Below are 18,944 nucleotides of genomic sequence, written 5' to 3'. Positions count from 1 at the left end.
TTTCAAAATTCTCATCCTTGTTTCCAAATCACTCTGTGGCCTCACCCCTCCCTATCTCTGTAATCTCCTCCAGCCCCACAACCCCCCACCCCGTGATGTCGGTGCTCCTCTAATTCTGCCTTTTGAGCATCCCTGATTATAATCGCTCAACCAATGATGGCTGTGCCTTCTGTTGCCTAAGCTCTAAGCTCTGGAATTTCCTGCCTAAACCTCTCCACCTCTCTTTCCTCCTTCAAGATGCTCCTTAAAACCTACCTCTTTGACCAAGCTTTTGGTCACCTGCCCTAATTTCTCCTTATGTGGCTTGGTGTCAAATATGTTTGTCTCATAATACTCCTGTGAAGCACCTTGTTTCACTACGTGAAAGGCGCTGTATAAATACAAGTTGTTGTTTTCTAGGCAAAGGATGTATTCCAATGATTACTTGGTTGTTGACTATATCTGTCACAAGAGTTACATCTGTTGTTACTGTTGTGTATGGAGAAAGAGTCAGACTGAACATTGTGAGCTCAAAGTAAAGTGTGACCTTTGTCTTTTATTGCAGGTCTCCAGAGTGCCTCTCCAACCTGTGAAGCCTCCTTAAATACCTGTGCTTCCAAGGGACTATGGGATCCCTTGGGACTCCAGGGGATGAGCCCTCTGGTGGCTGTACAGAGTAAATACAAGTTTACATATATAACAACACCCGCCCCCCCCCCCCACCGCCTCCCCACCTCAAAGTCAATAGTGTAACTATTTACAATGTGAGTCGATCTGGGGCCCTTCTTGCCCTGGTTGATCATCTCGGTGTGAAAGCTGATGTTGTTGAATCATTTGTTGGGCCCTCGCTGGGCTGCTGTGCAGCTGACCTTGCTGGGCTGCCTAGTGTGGTGAGTCCTGCTGGGCTGCTGTGGCTGATGGGTTCTGCGTCGTGGTCAACCATGGTGCCAGTTGCCACTGGTGTATATGTTGGGGGATCAAAAAAGATAGGGAAGGTGGGTTGCTCAGGATAGTCCGTGAATCTGAGTTTGATTTGGTCCAAGTGTTTCTGGTGAATAAGTCCATTTGAAAGTTTGACCCGAAACACCGAGCTCCCCTCTTTGGCCATGACAGTGCCGCGAAGCCACTTGGGACCTTGTCCATAATTTAATACAAATACAGGATCATTGATTTCAATCTCGCGTGACGCATTTGCGCGATCATGGTATACACTTTGTTACGGCCGCCTGCTCGCTACCTGTTCATGTAGATCAGGGTGAACTAACGAGAACCTCGTCTTAAGTACCCTTTTCATGAGCAGTTCAGCAGGTGCGATCCCAGTGAGTGAGTGGGGTCTCGTGCGGTAGCTAAACAGGACTCGGGATAGGCGAGTCTGCAGTGAGCCTTCAGTTACCCTCTTCAGGCCTTGCTTGATGGTTTGCACTGCTCTCTCTGCCTGACCATTGGATGCTGGTTTAAATGGGGCATATGTGACATGTTTGATCCCATTACGGGTCATGAACTCTTTGAACTCAGCACTGGTAAACATGACCCGTTGTCGCTCACCAGGACATTGGGTAAGCCATGATTGGCAAACATGGCCCGCAGGCTTTCGGTAGTGGCAGCGGATGTGCTAGCCGATATTATCTCACATTCAATCCACTTGGAGTACGCGTCTACAACCACGAGGAACATTTTACCCAAGAACGAGCCTACATAGTTGATGTGTACCCTAGACCACGGTTTGGAGGGCCAAGGCCATAAACTTAGCGGCGCCTCCCTGGGTACATTGCTTAACTGCGAGCATGTATTACATCTGTGAACACATCGATACCGGGCCACCACACGTGGGATCAGGCTATCGCTTTCATCATTACGATACCTGGGTGGGTACTGTGGAGGTCACTGATGAAGGTGTCTCTGCCCTTCTTGGGGACCACTACTCGATTGCCCCACAGAAAGCAGTCTGCCTGTATAGACATTTCATCTTTGCGCCGGTGGAACTGCTTTATCTCTTCCTGCATTTCCACTGGGACACTGGACCAGCTCCCGTGAAGCACACAGCTTTTGACTAGAGATAATAAGGGGTCCTGGCTTGTCCAGGTTTTGATCTGCCAGGCAGTGACAGGTGATTGCTCACTCTCAAATGCTTCCATAACCATGGCTAGATCTCCCCTGGGCTGCGCTATTTCTACCCCCGTGGTGGGCGATAGCAGCCTACTGAGAGCATCGGCGCAATATTCTGTGCCTGGCCTGTGACGGATAGTGTAGTTGTATGCGGATGTGAGCACCCATCTCTGGATGCGGGCTGATGCGTTGGTATTTATCCCTTTACTCTCAGAGAACAGGGATACAAGTAGCTTATGGTCAGTTTCCAATTCGAATTTTAGCCCAAACAGATATTGATGCATTTTCTTTACCCCATATAAACACACACTAACACTTCTTTCTCAATCATGCTGTAGGCTCTCTCAGCCTTAGACAGATTCCTGGATGCATAAGCAACCGGTTGCAGTTTCCCAAAATCATTAGCTTGTTGCAATACACACCGACGCCATATGACGACGCATCACATGCTAGTACCAAACACTTACATGGACCATACAACACAAGCAATTTGTTTGAGCATAACAATTTTCTCACTTTTACAAAGGCATTTTCTTGGATTTTGCTCCAAACCCATTCGTCCCCATTTCATAGTAAGACATGCAGTGGTTCTAGCAGGGTGCTGAGACCCGGTAAGAAGTTACCAATGTAGTTCAGGAGTCCCAGAAACGACCGCAGCTCCGTCATGTTCTGTGGCCTGGGTGCATTCTCGATTGCCTCCGTCTTCGCGTTGGTGGGCCTGATGCCGTCCACCGCAATCCTCCTTCCCAGGAACTCCACTTCAGGCACCAGGAAAACACACTTCGAACATTTTAACCTGAGCCCCATGCGGTTGAGTCGACTAAGAACCCCCTCCAGGTTCTGCAGTTGCTCGACTGTGTTCCGACCTGTGACCAAGATGTCGTCCTGGAAGACCACAGTGTGCGGGACCGACTTCAGTAAGCTTTCCATGTTTCTCTGGAATATCACAGCCGCCAATCGGATTCCAAACGGGCATCTGTTATAAACAAAAAGAACTTTGTGCGTGTTGATGCAGTTGAGGCCTTTCGGTGATTCCTCCAGTTCCTGCCTCATGTAGGCTGAAGTCAGATCCAGCTTCTTGAACGTCTTTCCTCCCGCCAGCGTTGCAAAGAGGTCGTTGGCATTTGGTAGTGGGTATTGGTCCTGCAGGGAGAAACAATTGATAGTTACTTTGTAATCGCCACAGATTCTGATGGTGCCGTCTCCTTGAGGACTGGGACGATAGGATTGGCCCACTCGTTGAACACGATCGGGGAAATGATGCCCTCTCTTTGCAGCCGGTCTAGCTCAATCTCTACCCTTTCTCTCATCATGTACGGTACTGCTCTTGCCTTGCGATGGTTGGGTCATGCCCCGGAATTAGGTGGATCTGCACTTTTGCTCCTTGAAATTTCCCGATGCCTGGTTCAAACAGCAAAGGAAATTTGTTTAAGACCTGGCCACACGAAGTGTCATCAGCGGGCGATAGTGCTCAGACGTCGTCCCGGTTCCAGCGTATCTTTCCCAGCCAGCACCTGCCGAGCAGCATGGGACCATGGCCCGGTACCACCCAGAGTGGTAGCTTGTGCACCGCTCCATCGTAGGAGACCTTTCCGGTAGCACTGCCGATTACAGATATCAGTCCTTTCGTGTAAGTTCTTAGTTTCGTACGAACTGGAGTTAAGACTGGCCTTGAGGCCTTGTTGCACCACAACCTTTCGAAAGTCTTTTTGCCCATGATGGACTGGCTCGTGCCCATGTCCAGCTCCGTTGATATCAGGAATCCATTTAGTTCAACATTCAGCATTATCGGGGGACAATTCGTGGTGAATGTGTGCACTCCATGTACCTCTGTCTCTTCAATCTGAGGCTCTGGTTCGTCATGATCCTCCATGGATCTGTCCTCCTCTACAACATGGTGGTTTGCAGGTTTAACAGGCTTTGCAGCTCGCCTGCACACTCATTGGAGGAGTCCCATTGTTCCATAGCCCTTGCAAACGTACTCTTTGAATCGGCATGAATGGAAACGATGATCACCCCCGCAGTGCCAACAAGGTGTTAATGGCCTTGCATTCATCACCCTTGATGGCGGACTCTGAGACATCTGCGGACATGTAGCTGCAGGTATGTGTGACCTGCCCTGTACTCACAGTACTTGTGTGCTGAGAGATTTGCTTCGTATTGTCACTGGTGGCAATGAATGCCTGGGCTATCGCTATGGCCTTACTCAAGGTTGGGGTCTCTACAATCAAAAGTTTGCGAAGTATGGTTTCGTGGCCAATGCCAAGTATGAAAAAGTCTCTGAGCATGTGCTCGAAATGTCCTTCAAATTTGCAATGTCCTGCAAGGCGTCTTAGCTCGGTGACATAACTCACCACTTCCTGGCCTTCAGACCTTTTGTAGGTATAGAACCGGTACTTCGAATCAGAACGCTTTCCTTCGGGTTCAAATGCTCTCAGACCAGCGTGCACAAATCGTTGTACGATTTCTCCATGGGTTTCGCTGCAGTGAGCAGATTCTTCATGAGGCCATACGTTGGTGCCCCACAGACGGTGAGGTGGATCACCCTTCGTTTGGCAGCGTTCTCTTCCCCATCTAGCTCGTTGGCCACGAAGTATTGGTCGAGTCGCTCCACAAAAGTTTTCCAATCATCTCCCTCCAAGAATTTCTCCAGGATGCCCACGGTTCTCTGCATCTTTGGGTTGGCTATCTGTATCTCATCGGCAGTTGTTGTGTATGGAGAAAGAATCAGACTGAACACTGTGAGCTCAAAGTAAAGTGTGACCATAGTCTTTTATTGCAGGTCTCCAGAGTGCCTCTCCAAAGTGTGAAGCCTCCATAAATACCTGTGCTCCCAAGGGATTATGGGATCCCTTGGGACTCCAGGGATGAGCCCTCTGTTGGCTGTACAGAGTAAACACAAGTTTTCATATACAACAGTTACATTGTGAAATAAAGAAAGAAACCTGCCCAAAGGCTAAAGAACTGAAATAAAAATAGAAAATGCTGGGTATACACAGCAGCATCTGAAGAAAAAACAGATAGCAAGAGTTTCTACAAAAGGAAAAGAGTGTCTAAATTAAATGTTGGTCCCTTAGAGGAGGAGACCGGGAAATTAGTGATGGGGAACACGAAGATGGCAGAAACACTGAATAAATATTTTGTATTAGTCTTTACGGTAGAGGACACTAAAAATATCCCAGCAGTGGATAGTCAAGGGGCTATGGGGAGTTGAGGGGGGGGGCGGGGGGGAGGGAGGAACTTAACACAATCACAATCACTAAGATTGTGGTACTCAGTAAGATAATGGGACTAAAGGCAGATAAATCCCCTGGACCTGATGGCTTGCATCCTAGGGTCTTAAGAGAAGTAGCGGCAGGGATAGTGGATGCATTGGTTGTAATTTACCAAAATTCCCTGCAATTCTGGGGAGGTCCCAGCAGATTGGAAAACTACAAATGTAAGGCCCCTATTTAAAAAAGGAAGCAGACAAAAAGCAGGAAACTATAGACCAGTTAGCCTAACATCTGTGGTTGGGAAATGTTGGAGTCCATTATTAAAGAAGCAGTTGCAGGACATTTGGAAAAGCATAATTCACAGGCAGAATCAGCATAGATTTATGAAGGTGAAATCATGTTTGCTGGAATTCTTTGAGGATGTAACAAATAGGGTGATTAAAGGGGAACCAGTGGATGTGTATTTGGACTTCCAGAAGGCATTTGACAAGGTGACACATAAAAGGTTACTGCACAAGATAAACGTTCATGGGGTTGGGGGTAATATATTAGCATGGATAGAGGATTGGCTAACTCACAGAAAACAGAGAGTTGGGATAAATGATTCATTCTCGGGTTGGCAATCAGTAACTAGGGATCAGTGCTGGGACCCCAACTATTTACAATCTATATTAACGACTTGGATGAAGGGACCTAGTGTAACATAGCCAAGTTTGCTGATGATACAAAGATGGGAGGAAAAGCAATGTGTGAGGAGGACACAAAACACCTGCAAAAGGATATAGATAGGCTAAGTGAATGGGCAAAAATTTGGCAGATGTAGTATAATGTTGGAAAGTGTAAGGTTATGCAGAAAAAAATCAAAGAACAAGTTATTTTTTAAATGGAGAACAATTGCAAAGTGCTGCAGTACAGCGGGACCTGGAGGTCCTGGTGCATGAAACACTAAAAGTTAGTATGCAGGTACAGCAAGTGATCAGGAAGGCCAATGGAATCTTGGCCTTTATTGCAAAGAGGATGGAGTATAAAAGCAGGGAAGTCTTGCTACAGTTATATAGGGTATTGGTGAGGCCACACCTGGAATTCTGCATGCAGTTTTGGTTTCCACATTTAGGAAAGGATATATTTGCTTTGGAGGCAGTTCAGAGAAGGTTCACTAGGTTGATTCTGGAGATGAGGGGGTTGACTTATGAGGAAAGGTTGAGTAGGTTGGGCCTCTACTCATTGGAATTTAAAGAATGAGAGGTGATCTTATCGAAATGTATAAGATTATGAGGGGGCTTGACAAGATGGATGCAGAGAGGATGTGTCCAATGATAGGGGAGACTAGAACTAGGGGGCATAATTTTAGAATAAGGAGCCGTCCATTTAAAACTGAGATGAGGAGGAATTTCTTCTCTCAGCAGGGTGTAAATCTGTGGAATTCACTGTCTCAGAGAGCTGTGGAAGCTGGGTCATTGAATAAATTTAAGACAGAGATAGACAGTTTCTTAACTGATAAGGGAATAAGGGGTTATGGGGAGTGGGCAGGGAAGTGGACCTGAGTCCATGATCAGATCAGCTGTGATCGTATTAAATGGCGGAGCAGGCTCGAGGGGCCATATGGCCTACTCGTGCTCTTATTTGTTATGATCTTATGTTCTTAACTTTTAGTTGTTTATTTTTTCCTCTAGCCATAATCCCTCCTCTTACTCAGTTGCATGATGCCCCTTGGTGACATAACTCACAGGCATGAAGTACCTATCTTTATCATCATAGGCAGTCCCTCGGCTCAAGGATGACTTGCTTCCACACTCAAAAGGATGAACTCATTTTAAATGGTGGAAAATGCCTGTGCTTGAATTATTTTATCATGGGGTGGCCGTTGCACACCAGCCACTGCATGGACTAGACTGAGCAAGGTCTTGGTACAGTGGCAAGGAGATCCAAGACATATGGAGACCAGGCTCTGCCGCATATGCTAATAAATACACACAAACTCAAACATACTCCTACTGTCCTTCCTTCCTCCTTCCCACAGGACCTCTCGCTACATGGAATTCATAGTAGGCAATGTGAGCTTTCATGACCTCACAGCCTCACTATTGGCCCGTGCTGCACCTTCCCTTGGTCTTCTCCAAGCTGCTCCACCTCTGGCTCCGATCTCTCCACTCCTCCATGCCTCATCCAGACCCAGTCCCAACCTCCGGATCTCGTTGGTCCCGACATCCGGACCTCGCCGGACCCGAACTCCGCTCCTCGTCGGTCTATCTCTCTGCTCCTCCCCACTTCCGACCTGCGCTCCTTGTTGCTTCTGACCTGCGCTCCTCGCTGCTTCCGACCTCCGCTCCAAGCTGCTTCCGACCGCCGTGTTGTTGATTCTGCTGCTGCAGTGGCTAGCTATCACATATAGGGTGACAACACCCAACTCTCCCACCGATGACCTTACAATACTCAGTGCTATCTGACTGCTTGTCTGATATCATGTCATGGATGTGTCAAAAATTCCTCATACTGAACAATGGGATGACCAAGGCTCTACTGTAAGCTCCACTCCCTTGCCACTGATTCCATGCTCCTCCCAACCCAGACAGCTCATTCGAATTGCAGCCACCCTTTTACGAAGCTCGCCATGCCCGATCTCGCTTTCAAATCCCACCCGACTTGAGCGACGAGCTCAGTGACAGTAAGTTTCTGAGCAGGAATTGGGCTCCTCCATCCACCTATCCTTCTCTTTGTAATACTCCATTCCCAAGAATGTTATCAGCAGGATTAACAATTTTTGGAAATTGATTCGAATCTTCAACATAAATTGTGGTTATTAAGCTCTTTGCAATTAAATATTAAATATGAAAAAAAATCTATAAAATATAAATAAAACGAATATTGCAGGAAGTCATTAACCTTCTAACAGAATTAAATTTCTCGAACCTAATAATTAAAACTCAGTTCTCGAAAAAAATGATCTCTCTGGAAAATAAGCATTTTTTATATAATACAAATAACTGCAGGATTTCTTCTTTGCGCTTTTCATGGCGATCGACATTACCCAGCATTCAGAGCGGGCAGAAAGTCCTCTATGGCAGCAGCGGCTCGAGGATGGCGCCGCGCATGTGCGGAAGTTGAATCGGACAGGTCACAGTGCAGTGTGGATGGGGGCTGCAGGATCTCCGGAGCCTCTGTAAACAATGGTAGGTGATTGGTGTCAGTGTCCGAAACAGGGCTGGAGGTTTAAAGTGAAATAATCGATTTAAAAAAAAAGTAAATTGCTTTTTTTTATACAAAGATTATTTTGTCTGCCTTTAACTTAAAACCACTGGTTACCAAGTACATCCCTCATTTTAATCGCTCCACCATTGGCGGCCGTGCCTTCAGCTGCCAAGGCGCTGAGCTCTGGAATTCCTCCTTAAACCTCTCCTTCCAACTTTAAGACGCTTCTTAAAACCTACCTCTTTGACCAAACTTTTGGCCACCTGTTCTAATAACGCTCCTGTGAAGTGCCTTGGGATGTTTTACTAAAGGAAAGACTTGCATTTACATAGCGCCTTTCACGGCTGCAGGACATCCTAAAATGCTTTACAGCCAATGAAGTACTTTTTGAAGTGTATTCGCCGTTGTAATGTAGGAAACACGGCAGCCAATTTGCGCACAGCAAGCGCTCACAAACAGCAATGTTGCAATGACCAGATAATTTGTTTTAGTGATGCTGATTGAGGGATAAATATTGGCCAGGACACCAGGGATAACTCCTCTGCTCTTCTTTGAAATAGTGCCAAGCGCTTGTTTATGCCCACCTGAGAGGGAAGGCAGGGCCTCGGTTTAACATCTCATCTGAAAGATGGCACCTTTGACAGTACAACACTCCCTTAGTACTGCACTGGAAGTTGTGATGAACCTTTACAAACACTAATTCAGCCTCAACTGGAGTATTGTGTCCAATTCTGGGTACTGCACTTTAGAAAGGATGTGGAGGCCTTAAAGAGGAGGCAGAAAAGATTTACGAGAATGATTCCAGGGATGAGGGATTTCAGTTATGTGGATAGACTAGAGAAGCTGGGGTTATTCTCCTTAGAGCAGAGAAGGTTGAGAGGAGATTTGATAGAGGTGTTCAAAATCATGAGGTGTCTAGTCAGTAGATGGAGAGAAACTGTTCCCATTGGCAGAACGGTCGAGAACCAGAGGACACAGATTTAAGGTGATTGGCAAAAGAACCAAAGGCGACATGAAGAAAAACATTTTTAGGCAGCCATGTGTGCAGGAGGTATAGTCAGCTGCAGCAACCTGAGCTTCGTGTTTCGGAGCTTGAGCCACTGCAGTGCATCCACGAGATTGAGAATTTCATGGGTAGCACGTTTCTAGAGGTGGTCACCTCGCAGCTAAAGAGTGTGCAGGCAGGGAGGAAGTGAGTGACCACCAGACAGAAGAGGAGGACTAGGCCGGTAGGGCAGAAGTTTCCGGAGTGCATTTCGCTCTCCAACCAATATTCTGTTCTGAGTACTGGTGTGGGTGATGGTGCCTTTGGGGAATGCAGCCAGAGCCAAGTCCACGGCACCACGGATGGCTCGGGGGGGGGGGGGGGGGGGGAAGGAAGAATGGAAGAGCAACAGTGGTAGGGGATTTGATAGTCAGGGGAGCAGACAGGCATTTTTGCGGCCGCAGACGTGACTCCAGGATGATATGTTGCTTCCCTGGTGCCAGGGTCAAGGATGTCACTGAGCAGCTGCAAGACATTCTGGGGGGAGAGGGTGAACAGCCAGAGGTCATGGTCCACATCGGACCCAATGACAATAGGAAGAAGGATGAGGTCCTGCAGTCAGAGTTTAGGGGGCTAGGAGAAAGATTAAAAAGCAGGACCTCAAAGGTAATAATCTCTAGGTTACTGTCAGTGCCACGTGCTAGTGAATACAGAAATAGGATAGAGAAGATTAACGCATGGCTGGAGAGATGGTGCAGGCGAGAGGATTTAGATTCCTGATGCATTGGGACCATTTCTGGGGGAGGTGGGACCTGTACAAGCTGGACAGGTTGCAATTCAACAGAGCCGGGGCCAGTATACTCGCAGGAGGGTTTGCCAGTGCTGTTGGGGATGGTTTAAACTAGCTTGGCAGGGGGAGGAACCGGAGAATAGATTCAGTGGGGAGAGAAGCAAAGCTGGGCAGCAGAAAAGTAGAACGTGAACTTGGGAGACAGAAGGATCAAGGGTTTGAAAATATCAATAACGGAGTTTGGCACCACTAAATGGTACATACTTCAATGCAAGGAGTATAGGGAATAAGGCAGATGAGCTTAGAGCACAGATAGACACTTGGCAGTATGATCTAGCCATTACCGAAACATGTCTGAAAGCAGGTATGGCAGCTCAACATTCCTGGTTACAGGGTTTTCAGACGGGATAGAGAGAGGAGTAAAAAAGAAGGGGAGGGGGGTTTGCTGTATTAATTACAGCTGTGAGAAGGCATGATATGTTAGAGGGGTCATCAAATGAGGCTATATAGGTTAAATTGAAGAACAAAAAAGGGGTGATCACACTGCTGGGAGTGTACTATAGACCGCCAAATAGTCAGAGAGAGATAGAACACATATGTGGGCAAATTGCTGCGAAGTGTACAAACTACAGTGCTGTAATAGTGGGGGATTTCAACTACCCTAATATTAACTGGGAAAAAAGCTGTGTGAATGGTAGAGGGTGCAGAATTCCTAAAATGCATTCAGGAGAACTTCTTTAGCCAGTATGTAACAAGCCCAACAAGGGAGGGGGCGGTTCTAGACTTGGTTAGGGGGAATGAAGAAGGGCAGGTGGAAGGGGTATCAGTGGGAGAGCATTTTGGTGCTAGTGATTATAATTCAGTAAGCTTTAGGTTAGTTATGGAAAAGGACAAAGGTGGACCAGGGAAAAAAAGTTCTCAATTGGGGTAAAACCAATTTTACTGAGCTGAGATGCGATTTGGCCAAGATGGACTGGAAACGGCTACTTGATGGTAAATCAGTGGGAGGCATTCAAGGAGGAGATCCTGAGGGTACAAAGCAAGTATGTTCCCTTTATTTAAAAAAAAAAGAGGTGGGGCTAACAAATCTAGAACCCCCTGGATGTCAAGGGACAGACGGTAAGATAAAGAAAAAAGGGAAGCTTATGACAGATTCTGAGAACTCAATACTGCAGAAACTCTGGAGGAGTATAAAAAGTGCAGGGGTGCAATTAAAAAAGAGATCCAGAAAGCAAAGCGAGAGCATGAAAGAATGTTGAGAAGTAAAATCAGGGAAAAGCCAAAGATGTTTTATAAATACATTAAGAGCAAGAGGATAACTAGAGAAAGCATGGGGCCTATTAGAGACCACAAAGGAAATGTGTGTGTGGAGGTAGAAGATGTGGTTATGATTCTTAATGAATACTTTGCATCTGTTTCCACAAAAGAGAGGGGCGATGCAGACTTTGCAATGAGGGAGGAGGAGTGTGAAGTATTAGACGAGATAAACATAGTGAGAGAGGAAGTATTAAGGGGCTTAGCAACTTTGAAAGCGGATAAATTCCCAGGCCCAGATTAAATGTATCCCAGGCTGTTGAGAGAAGCAAAAGAGGAATTGGCAGAGGTTCTGACCATAGTTTTCCAATGCTCTCTGGCTACAGGTGTGATGTCAGAGCACTGGAGAACTGCTAATGTTGTACCTTTTGTTGAGAAAGGGATAGACTGAGTAATTACAGGCCAGTCAAACCTCAGTAGTGAGAAAATTATTGGAAAAAATCCTGAGGGACAGAATAAATCTTCATTTAGAAAGACATGGATTAATCAAGGACAGTCAGCATGGATTCATTAAGGGAAGGTCGTGTCAGATTAACTTGATTGAATTTTTCGAGGAGGTAACCAGGAGGGTCGATGAGGGCAATGCGTATGATGCAGTGTATATGGATTTTAGCAAAGCTTTTGATAAGGTCCCACATGGCAGACTGGTCACGAAAATAAAACCGCATGGGATCCAGGGCAAAGTGGCAAGGTGGATCATAAAATTGGCTCAGAGACAGGAAGCAAAGGGTAATAGTTGATGGGTGTTTTTGTATCTGGAAGGCTGTATCCAGTGGGGTTCAGTGCTGGGTTTCCTGCTTTTTGTGGTATATATCAATGACTTGGACTTGAATGTTGGTGGTATGATTAAGAAGTTTGCAGATGACACTAAAAAGGCTGTGTGGTTGATTATGAAGAAGAAAGCTGCGGACTGCAGGAAGATATCAATGTACTGGTCAGGTGGGCAGAACAGTGGCAAATGGAATTCAATTCAGATAAGTGTGAGCTAATGTATTTGGGGAGATCGAACAAGGCAAGGGAATACACATTAAATGGTTCGACATTGAAAAGTGTAGTGGAACAAAGGGACCTTGGAGTGCAGGTCCACAGAACCCTAAAGGTAGCAGGCCAGGTGGCTAAGGTGGTTGAGAAGGCATAAGGAATACTTGCCTTTATTAGCCGAGGCATGGACTACAAGAGCAAGGAGGTTATGCTTGAACTGTATAAAACACTGGTTAGGCCACAGCTGGAGTACTGCGTGCAGTTCTGGTCACCACATTACAGGAAAGATGTGATTGCACTGGAAAGGGTGCAGAGGAGATTTACAAGGATGTTGCCTGGACTGGAGAGTTTTGGCTATGAGGAAAGATTAGATGCTGGGTCTGTTTATAAAACTATGAGGGGCCTGGATAGAGTGGATAGGAAGGACCTGTTTCCCTTGGCAGAGGGGTCAACAACCAGGGGATATAGATTTAAAGTAATTGGGGGAAGGTTTAGAGGGGATATGGGGGGAAGGTTTAGAGGGGATATGAGGGGAAATTTCTTCAGAGGGTGGTGGGGTCTGGAACTCACAGTCTGAAAGGCAGAAACCCTCACCACATTTAAAAAATACTTGGATGTGCACTTAACGTGTCGTAACTTATAGGGCTACGGACCAAGAGCTGGAAGGTGGGATTAGGCAGGATAGCTCTTGGTCGGCTGGCACAGACATGATGGGCCAAAATGGCCTCCTTCCGTGCTGTAAATTTCTATGATTCTATGAGTGGTTAGGATCTGAAATGTACAGCCTGAAAGGGTGGTGGAGGCAGACTCAATCATGGCTTTCAAAAAGGGAATTGGATAAGTACCTGAAGGAAAAAAAATTGCAGGGCTACAGGGAAAGGGCGGGGTAGTGGGATTAGCTGAGGTGCTCTTGTGGATGGCCAGCACGGGCTTGACGGGCCTCCTTCTGTACTGTGTCATTCAATGAATAGCCTTCATTTTTGTGCTCAAATCTCTGCAGTGGGACTTGAACCCACAACCTTCAGCCTCCAAGGTGAGGGTGTTACCAACCTGAGCTATGGCTGACACCAATATGTTAAAGGAGTTATATAAATACAAGTTGTTGTTTTGTTGTTGTACTTCCAACACATCCATGTGAGACAGAAAAACCTGCATTTTTATAGCCCCTTTGGCATCCTCATGATATCTTCCCCTAAAAGATGCGATGGTTTCTGCCTCACTGACTCCCGAGCAACTCCCAGTGAACCTCGCGTTCAGTGAATTTTAAATTGATAACCCCGCCCCCTTATCACTGATTCCCTGGTCACCCTATCAAAACCCTTCATAATTAAAAAAAAAAACCATGAAATCTCCTCTTGGCCTTCTCTGCTGCAGTGGAAATAGTCACAGTATCTTGTCCATGATCGCATCCTGATGAATCAGCACTGTGTGGTTTTATCCTCTCTCTAATGGGGTGCCCAGCCCAGCACATGGTACTCTAACTGTGACTGACTATTGCCTCATGCACATTATCGTGGTCTACATTGTGGGCTGCCCTGACCTGTGTGAGAACACCATCGCAGGTCAGGGCTATAAACAGAGTTGGAGCGCCGGGCCCTGGAGCAACATGGGCGAAGGTACGGGGCCCAGAAGATCCAAGGGCCCAGGAACAGCATGGGCCAGCCCACACTGCAATATGTGTGCGCACTAGGTCTGTGCAGCCGAGCAGGTCTCCAGTCGTCCTGGTTCAACCCTTGCCACTGGATAAAGGCCTAGCTCTCTCGCATCTGTGTGGTGGATGATGTGCAACCGTCACCACACGTTAAAAAAGTCCACGCACTGGCATCTTCCACCCCCTCAATTGGAGTTCAGGATTGGAACATCGGGTCCTTCATTGAAACATCTGTGAACTCTTGTGGAAGCATGTCATCCTCGTTTGAGGGACCACCTGTGATGATGATATTCACTGGCTCTTTGCTGATTGCTAGCGGGGTAAGGTTCCTGCATTTAATTGGCTTGCTGACCCATTAGCTGGGCTCACATAAAACGAATAGCCACTGAGGTGAGGTCACTGAGGGTGGGTGGTGTCTGTGGAGCTAGATAACCCAACAACAATTAGCACCATCAGGAGTGAGGGGGAGAAAGTGCTGGGGTGGGGCATTTTATTCCAATCCCACAAACTCTCTGCTGAAAGAGGTCATTTGGAAATAATGTGCGACTTGTCTTGTGGTAACAACACTGAGCTAAGTAAAACGGCAGATCATTTTGATGCACGGACCGTTAACTCCACATATAGTGTAAAATGTCAAATGAGGGAGTGGAATTACTTCATGAAGGAGAGTAACAGTACTAGATTACATTGGAAGAATTTTTCTCCAGAGAAGTGAATATGTGGTACAGGTTTCCAGCAAAAACATTTCATGCTGTGTTGACTGCATGTGTTCAAAAAGCCTAATTTTCCACCTATCATTTCCTCTTCTAGTGGTCCTCCAACCCCTGCATTGGTTACAGCAAATGTGTACATCTTTCCCTGCTATACCAGGTTTTTCTTAAACTAAAGATCCTGGGTAAAAATTTGTTTGGTCTTATTTATACCATGTTCAAGCAGATTGTCTCAGCCACATTTTATTAATTTTACAATCCTTAGTTTTAATCCATAATTTAAATCCACCATCAACCACCAACATAAAAGAGACCATTTCTAGAAATAGGGGTCATAGTCTCAGGATAAGGGGTCGGCCATTCAGGGCTGAGATGAGGAGAAATTTCTGCACTCCGTGGATTGTAATCTTTGGAATTCTTTACCCCAGAAGGTTGTGGATGCTCAGTCATTGAGTATATTCAAGACTGAGATCGATAAACTTTTGGTCACGAAGGGAATCAAGGGATATGGGGATAGGGTGGGAAAGGGGAGTTAAGATAGAAGATGTTATTGTATGTTAGAGAAGGCTCATGGGGCCGACAGTCCTACTCCTGCTCCAATTTCTGTTTGTGGGACCTTGCTGTGAGCAAATTGACTGGCGTGTTTCCTATATTTCAAAAGTGACTACACTTCTAAAGTACTTCATTGTTTGTAAAGCATTTTGGGATGTCCTGAGGTTGTGAAAGGTGCTTTATAAATGCAAGTTTTCATAATCAAATGTATTTTTAACATTTGCTTTGTCTCAGAGGTAGAGTTGAATAATCAACAGGTTTTATACTTGTTCATTGAATCTTGTAGGTACTTCTCAAACTCTGCAAGTGAATCAAGGAAAGTGGACATTTCTGCACCCTTGAATTCTATATTCATTTCTCTTCTCTGGATTTAGTCATTTTCTGATATTCCGACTACATCATAGTTCCCACAGAAGAAGGACTAGTTAATAAGAGCGAGAGAGCTCCACTGTGACCTGTAACAGACAATAATTGCAAACTCTCTATTCTAGGAAAGAGTCCCAATGGAGCACACACCTCAACCGGATTCTGACCTTCGGTCGACAGAGATATTCCATGATGGAATGACTTTGAGAAATCCCAAAGCGTCAGAATATCATCAGCGTGTGGAGGAGAAGCAGAAGTGCTTCATCTGCTCCCAGTGTGGCAAGAACTTTACCAAATACTCACACCTGAAATTTCACCTGCAGGTCCACGCAGGGAAGACGTCCTTAAGATGCCCCATCTGTGGCAAAGACTTCAAATACCCCTCCAGTCTCCACAGACACGAACGGACACACCTGGGAGAGAAGCTGTTCAGGTGCACAGACTGCAGCAAAGCATTCAACCAGTCATCCACGCTTCTGATCCACCAACGCACGCACACTGGAGAGAAGCCCTTTAAATGCCTCCTCTGCGGGAAGGACTTCAACCAGGAGTCCAACCTCCGCCGGCATGGGTGCACGCACTCGGGAGAGAAGCCGTTCCGGTGCCCGAGCTGCGGGAAGGACTTCAGCCAGTCCTCGGCTCTGGCGGTGCACCAGCGGCGCGTGCACGTGCCCATCAAGCCGCCACAGGCAGCGAAGATGTTCCAGTGCCCGACCTGTGGCAAGGGTTTCGGCGATGCGTCCAACCTCCGCCGGCACGAGGGCATCCACACGATGGAGAAGCCGTTTCAGTGCCCCGAGTGCGGGAAGGAGTTCAGCCACTCAGCCAACCTGGTGATGCACCAGCGCACCCACACCGGAGAGAAGCCATATCACTGCGCGGCCTGCGGGAAGAACTTCAGCCACTCGTCCAGCCTGTTGTTGCATCGACGCACTCACACCGGGGAGAAACCCTTCCGGTGTGCTGTGTGTGGGAAGGACTTCAGCCAGTCATCCAACCTGGTGATACACCAGCGCACTCACACAGGGGAGAAGCCGTTCCAGTGCCCGACCTGTGGGAAGGAGTTCAGCCAGTTGTCCAGCTTAGTGCTGCACCAGCGCATCCACACAGGAGAGAAGCCATTCAAGTGCCCTGACTGTGGCAAGGGCTTCAGGATCTCGTCCAACCTGCTGCAGCACGAGCGCACGCACACACAGGAGAGACCGTTCGCCTGCCCCTTGTACCAGTGTGAGAAAAAGTTCCGTCATGTGTCTTCGCTGGCGAAGCACCAACGCACGCATGACAGGAAGAGACTGCAATTGTGCACTGACTGTGGGAAACCATTCAAGAGCTTATTGTGGCTGCACAGACATCAGCTTGTGCACAAAGCCAAGTGATCACTCGGAAGCTAATCAACTCAGTTACAAAAGCAAAATACTGCGGATGCTGGAGATCTGAAATTTAAAAAAAAAAAAAATAAATAAAATGCTGGAAATACTCTGCAGGTCAGGCAGCATCTGTGGAGAGAGAAACAGAGTTAACGTTTCAGGTCGGTGACCTTTCGTCAGAACTGGCTCGAGGCCAGCCTCAGGACCTCCATTTTATACCTCGACCCCACCTAACATCCACCCGAATCAAGAAATAATCGATTTCCTTTCTTGATTCCTTTAACTGTGAAGCATCCAATGCACCAGTTAACAATCTGCTCCACAACTCAATGAATGCAATGAAAAGAATTAATCATAAAATAGTAAGCACAGAAGGAGGCCATTCAGCTCATCGAGTCTGCGCCGGCTCTTTCCAAGAGCAATGCAGTTAGTCCCACTACCCCACTCTTTCCCCATATCCCTGAAACTTTTTCTCCTTCAAGTGTTTATCCTTTTTGAAGGCTACTAGTGAATCTGTATCCACCACCCTATCAGGTAGAGCATTCCAAATCCTGACCACTCATTAGAATCATAGAATTATAGAAATTTACAGCACAGAAGGAAGCCATTTCGACCCATCGTGTCCGCGCTGGCTGACCAAGAGCTATCCAGCCCAATCCCACTTTCCAGCCCTTGGTCCATAGCCCTGCAGGTTACAGCACTTTAAGTGCACATCCAAGTATCTTTTAAATGTGGTGAGGGTTTCTGCCTCTACCACCCTTTCAGGCAGTGATTTCCAGACCCCCACCAACCTTTGGGTGAAGATATTTTCCCTCATATTTCCTCTAATCCTTCCTCCAATTACTTTAAATCTATGCCCCTAGCTGTTGACCCCTCTGCCAAGGGAAACAGGTCCTTCTTATCCACTCTATCCAGGCCCCTCATAATTTTATACACCTCAATGAGGTCTCCCCTCAGCCTTCTCTGTTCCAAAGAAAACAGACCCAGCATCTCCAATCGTTCCTCATAGCCAAAATTCTTCAGTCCAGGCAACATTCTTGTAAATCTCCTCTGCACCTTTTCCAGTGCAATCACATCTTTCCTGTAATGTGGTGACCAGAACTGCACACACTACTCCAGCTGCGGCCTAACCAGTGTTTTATACAGTTCAAGCATAACTTCCTTGTTCTTGTTTTCCATGCCTCAACTTATAAAAGGTAAGTATTCCATATGCCTTCTCAACCACCTTATCTATTTGGCCTGCTACCTTAAGGGAATCTGTGGACCTGCACTCCAAGATCCCTTTGTTCCACTGCACACTTCAGTGTAATACCATTTAATGTGTATTCCCTTGCCTTGTTAGACCTCCCCAAATGCATTACCGCACACTTATCCGGATTGAATTCCATTTGCCATTGTTGTGCCCACCTTACCTGTACATTGATATATTCCTGCATTCCGCAGCTTTCTTCATTATCAATCACACAGCCTATTTTAGTGTCATCTGCAAACTTCTTAATCATATCCCCAAAATTCAAGTCCAAGTCATTGATGTATACCACAAAACCCAAGGGACCCAGCACTGAGCCATGCGAAACCCCACTGGAAACAGCCTTACAGTCACCAAAACACCAATTTTGGATCCAACTTGCCACTTTGCCCTGGATCCCATGGGCTATAACTTTCGTGACCAGTCTGCCATGTGGGACCTTATCAAAAGCTTTGCTAAAATCCATATACACTACATCATACGCACTGCC

General features: G+C 46.6%; 1 pseudogene; it reads left to right on the top strand.

Annotated features, from left to right (window-relative positions):
* The window catches only part of LOC139228724 (zinc finger protein 208-like), a 197,311-nt pseudogene that overhangs the window by 58,986 nt on the left and 119,381 nt on the right, over positions 1-18,944 (top strand).

Source organism: Pristiophorus japonicus, chromosome 2 (genome assembly GCF_044704955.1).
Source record: "Pristiophorus japonicus isolate sPriJap1 chromosome 2, sPriJap1.hap1, whole genome shotgun sequence".
NCBI classification, from domain to species: domain Eukaryota; kingdom Metazoa; phylum Chordata; class Chondrichthyes; family Pristiophoridae; genus Pristiophorus; species Pristiophorus japonicus.
Note: the sequence above shows the minus strand (reverse complement) of the source record. Positions and strands in the feature narration are given on the sequence as shown.